The following is a 6000-nucleotide window of genomic DNA, read 5'->3' on the forward strand; positions in this document are numbered from 1 at the left end:
TAACAGTGACCCAAACTTATATTAATGAAAAATATCAATATCAGCAGATCATGAATACGATAAAAACAACTGCAAAGTGTGTTGTACAGGATAGAACAGAGAACACACACACACACACACAGGGAGTTGTGCTTACACATGTCTACTGACCTGTATTAAATCGCCCACTGGAGGGCAGCATTCAACACATTTCGTGGAGGCTTACGAACACACACACACACACACACACACACAGACAGACGCCAGGGCAGACACCTTCACACACTGTGCCTACCACTGAGCTGTGGAGTTACAAGTGATAAGAGCTGCAAATGTTTCTCCATTACACTGCCCTCAGAGCAGGAAACATGATCTTCCTCCCATCAAAAAAGCTGATCTGTGTAGGACAGAGACCCGACAGCATGATGGTAACCGAGTCTCTGTGCTGCTTGTAAACAAACAGCTGTAATACTTGACAGAATGTACACCTGCCTGTAGTGGTACCCAGTGCCACGCAGATCAGGAAACATCTGCCTCCTATTGCCTAAAAGAAGACAGTTTAACCGTGACCACCAGCTGCCAAAAGGTAGAGGAGCCAGTGTGTAAGTAACAGAAACCGGTCCCCTGCAGGACAGCAGCTGTTTCTATCTTAATTAACTTACAGTGTCTCTCCATCAGTCCCCTACCTCTCAGTTTGTCTTCTGTTGAAACTTTTCAACCTTTTGTCCTCCATTTCAAGGCTCTGGGTGGTCTCGAGGCACACACACCCCTCACTCCAACCCCAGGTTAATTTTGCCAGTGATGCTTTCTGAAACATCTCCAGAGCATCTGGAAGAGCCAAGTGCTGATTACTGAGACCCGTACGATCACCTGCACACACCAATCACGTTATCACCTGAATCCTGCACCAGTAACACCCGTCCAGCTTGGAGTACTGAGTGAAGACTTGATTGTCCATGAGTAAATGTTCTGGTGTACAGTGTGTTTGATTACTGAACTGTAAACACGTCTTACACTTGATGTTTGTCTGTAATCTTACAGTCTGTAGATCAACAGAAGATCTCCTGTTTCAGCATGAATAATTAAACATGAGATTATCAGCAATCCATCAGTACCAGGGTCACACACTCCATCACCAGAGGCAGTTTATATGAAACAACAAAAGTTTTAATATTTAGATTTAATATTCAATTCCATTCAATTTTATTTATATACTGTAGCTCTTTTAACAATGGTCATTGTCTCAAAGCAGGATCACAAAAATGATAAGAAAATTTGAAAAGAAAATTTATGGAAGTGTGTATGTGTGAGAAAAATGTGTCTAGATAATAATGAGATTGTCTCTGATGAGCAAGCGACAGGTAAAGGCGACGGTGGCAAGGAAAAGCTCCCTGCTTCAAAAACCTCCCAGGGTTGGCCTTTGTCTACTCCAGCTGGCACAATCTCCAGATGCCACGGGATGGGTAGAAAAATAACGAACAGGTGGAAAGAATTTGCGTAGTTGCCTTCAGGATAGATGTACTGGAGTATGAGGTTATGGGATGAGTTACGTGTATGCCAGATTAAAGAGATGCGTCTTGAGTCTACTTTTAAACTGGGAAACTGTGTCTGAACCCTGAACACTGTCTGGAAGACTATTCCATAGCTTTGGAGCAAAATATGAAACGCCAGGACATCACTTCCTTGAGAGATCGTCCAGGTGAGAGCTGCAGCACTGCAGTAAGAACTTTAGAAGATCTGAGTCTGAGAGAGCAGGAGCTTATGTACAGCTCACAGCTCTGAATACTGTGCATCGGATTTAATAAAATATACATGGTGTGTATGTGTTCCATAATGCTTAAGGCCATCTCAGGAGACCTCCTTTTCTTTCACCACAACCATCATCATACATTCCATATGTATGATCATCTGGTCATGTTACTTCTGCTTTTAAGAAGGCAAGGGTTATTCCCATCCTCAAGAATTCCTGCCTGGATCCAGCAGATGTCAGAAACTATCGCCCGGTATCGCTTCTCTCTTTTATTTCCAAAATTCTTAAACGGACTGTTTTCAAACAAATGTCTATTTTTATCTCACAGAACAACCTTAATGATCCCAACCAATCCAGATTCCAAGTGGCTACAAGTTTTTCCACAGAGACTGCCCTTCTGTCAGTCACTGAGGAGCTCTACACTGCTAGATCAACTAAACCATAATCTGCCTTCATCCTCCTGGACCTGCCGGCTGCATTTGACACAGTGAACCACAAGATTCTATTATCTACTCTTACAAGCCTTGGAATCCGTGGAATAGCACGGCAATGGTTTGCTTTCTACCTAAAAAATAAGTTGTATGAGGTGACATGGAGGGGATCCACATCTGCACCACACAGACTCTCTACTGGTGTCTCTACAGGTCTCAGTACTCGGTCCTCTTCTGTTCACCCTCTATACTCGGTCTCTTGGTAAGGTCATATCATCGCATGTATTTTCATACTATTGTTATGCAGATGACACACAACTTATTTTCCTTTCCTCCCACAGACACACTCTAAAAAATGATTCTGTGGCCTTGTAAATTTCACAGTAATAAAAAGGTTATGTTACCTTAATAAAATCTCTTAAAATCACATACATAATTGTTTAAATTAGACAAATCAAAATCTAAAAAAATAATTATTAATTTTGTCCTAAATTTACACTATAATTTAGGTTTATTACACAAATAGAAATTAGCATTTGACTAACTAAATTATATTTTTTAACATGCACTTAATATTTTTGACACTCTCAATCAAAATATTTGGTAATGGAGTAATTATACTGATTAGTTTCAAGAACTACAATTGTCACGCATTCCAACTTAATATTTTTTATGTTTAACAACAAAAATTTAATTGAGTAAATTGCCCTGTGCAAGTGCTCATGGGAGGTCTGGTGTGACATCAGAGACAAAAAGGCGAGGATGTGAGAATGTATGGAGAACTGGTAAAGCGCTCGCCCTATCATCCGGAAATCCCTGGTTCGATTCCCGGGTGATGCTGTAACCTCTCACAGCCAGAGGCCTAGAGAGAGCTGATTGGCTGAGCTCTCTCAGAGGGGAGGGATGAGAGATACTTTGTGCTCCCACATTAATCACGGCTCTACAGCCAATCAAGGGCGTCTGTGAGCTCGCGCAAGCGGAAGGAGCGGCTAGCGCTTTCCTCCGAGTGTGTTACTCCGCCCCTAACAGTACGTGAGTAAGCAGTTCGAAAAGATGCAGTCGGCTGGCGTCACGCGGTTCGGAGGAAACATGTGATAGTCTTCGCCCTTCTGACTGAGTGGTAGTAGTAGCCTTAATGTGGGAGCCCCCTAGTGACGGGGAGGAATTGGACACGACTAATATTGGGAAGAAAATCGGAAAAAAATACAAACAAATCATTTAAAAAAATAATAATAATAAATAAATATAATATACCCTGGAAAATAGCTAATTATATTCCTACTTTTGTTTATTAACATATTTCAAGATTTATTAATTTCTGAATTTCCACATTTCTTCATTTATTTTTGTGTTGTCACATTTCTTTATTTATCTATTTTTAGATTTTTCACATTTTTACATATATTTATTTCTGCATTTCCACATTTCTACATGTATTTATTTGTCGCTGTATGCTGATAATACAGGCTGATTTGGAGGGCCAGCTCTGTTCTAGGATGCCCTCTGGACCCAGTGGAGGTGGTGAGTGACAGGAGAAGGGTGGCTAAGCTGTCATCCCTGTTGGATAACATCTCCCACCTCTTGCAGGAGTATCTGACAGCACTGAGCAGCTCCTTCAGTGGCAGGCTGCTGTGGGACAGAGAGATTCCTCAAGTCTTTCTTGCCAACTACTGTCAGACTGTACAACTTAGACTCTGACCACATACGCACAAGCAAACGCACAAACGAACAAACACACACTTTAAATACACCATGGTAGTTATGTGCAATATTATGACGGAACATGTTAAACTTTATAGTGATGTGCAATATCTCCAGTCATGTGCAATACTATGGTGAAACGTGCAATTTTTCTTTGTCTCGGGCAAAGTGCAATTTAAAACATTTAGACTATTATTGTAAATGCCTGTCACTCACTCTCTGTATGTATACATGTACTCATTGGATACAAACATATTACTTAGTCAACTGTGTTTACTTATAGTCTAAATATATACTTATGTAAATTTTATTTTTTACTACACAGATGTCCATATTCTACAGCCAGATTGTATAGTATACTGTTTGTACATTACTATGTACTAGTAATGTTTGTACATTACTACATACTAACATTTATACTGTTAGTATTTTCATTTATTTTAATTTTTTCCCTTATTTTAATTTTATTTTACTTCTTTTGTTTCTTAATTTTTAACTTTGTACTGTCCACTTGCTGCCGTGGAAAAACAAATTTCCCACTTGTGGGACTAATAAAGGTTTATCTTGTCTTATCTTATAAGGTAGGCGGTCCCAGCCTTAGTCGAAACCGTGATTGGTTAAATGAAGTGAGATTGTTTCGACTCAACGACTAATGCCTTGGCTTGTAATGACTGCTTTGTCATATGTAATACTAACTATGGCGTATTTTTTACAAGCTGCAGCTAATGAGTTAAGATCATTAGCTGGTGAAATTAAGAAACCTCGCAGCAAATGACTACGTTTTATATCGTGTCGAAAGATTAATAAACGATTTAGTTCAGCTTGATGCTGAGATGGATGTTGACCTTAACCAAACTGTGTTTGACGGTCTTCAAGAACTTCAATCCTCACGCAGAAAAAAAAGGGAACGTTGGGCGACCGTCAAACGCATTTGGGTTAAGGATCTCGCAGAACATGTGCTAACGGTCTCTCGTTGGCAGCCATTTGCATAGTTAGTTTCAGATAACTTAAAAGCATCACGCTGATTAGATCGATTGCTTCTGTCTGAGGTGCCCTGCCGCCCAATCACGGTTTCGCCTAAGACTGGGACCGCCTGCCTTATTAGCATACAGCGACAAAGAAATACATGTAGAAATGTGAAAATGCAGAAATAAATATATGTAAAAATGTGGAAAATTCAAAATAGGTAAAGAAATGTGACAACACAAAAATAAATAAATGAAAAAATGTGGAAATTCCGGAGTCCGGTACAGCTCCGGGTCCGGTACAGCTCTGGGTCCAGCACAGCTCCGAGTCCGGCACAGCTTTGAGTCTGGTACAGCTCCTAGTCCGGTACAGCTCCGAGTCCAGTATAGCTCCAAGTCCGGTACAGCTCTGAGTCCAGCACAGCTCCGGGTCCAGTACAGCTCCGGGTCCAGTACAGCTCCGAGTCCGGTACAGTAAAACTGCCTCTAGTGCTGTGAAACATGACAGCTCCAGACAGGCAGTTTGATTATCAGTATAATGCTGTATAACTTTGTTAGAAAACAATAGAACTTCAAACTTTTTACTTAAGTTAACGTCATAAGTACATGATGTTTTAAATTACAAATGTATTTAAAGTGCAGAAGTACTACAAGTATTTCACAAACATAACAGTGTACTTAAACATTTAACATAATTAAATTTGCTGTTGTTGATATAAAATAAATGTGCTACTGTACGTGCTGTATTAGTAACTAAAGCTATAAAATATAAAGATTTAGTAAAAGTACAACATTTCTCTCAGAATTATAATTGGGAGAAAGTAATATGAAATTAAAATATTAAAGTGGAATATGTTATGTATGTTGTAATGTCTAAGTAAAAGAAACGTAAACTGATTAAAAAAATTTTGTGTGTGTTTCTGAAACGTTATATATTTTTCGACATCTCTTCTACAGCACCAACACCACTAAAGGGGAAAAGTTAAATGGAGATAAAACAGGAGGTAAATGTCAACTTTTTAAATGTTACAGAAGTATTAAATGTGTAACCATTAAATTAAAGATAGAAATTTTAAAAAAGGTTTTAAATATTTCACTTTACCTACAATGAATCCAGAATATACAAGTTTTCCACTAGGATATACTAGATTCTCCAGTAACTAAAGTAAAAAAA

This window comes from Clarias gariepinus, chromosome 17 (genome assembly GCF_024256425.1).
Source record: "Clarias gariepinus isolate MV-2021 ecotype Netherlands chromosome 17, CGAR_prim_01v2, whole genome shotgun sequence".
NCBI lineage: Eukaryota > Metazoa > Chordata > Actinopteri > Siluriformes > Clariidae > Clarias > Clarias gariepinus.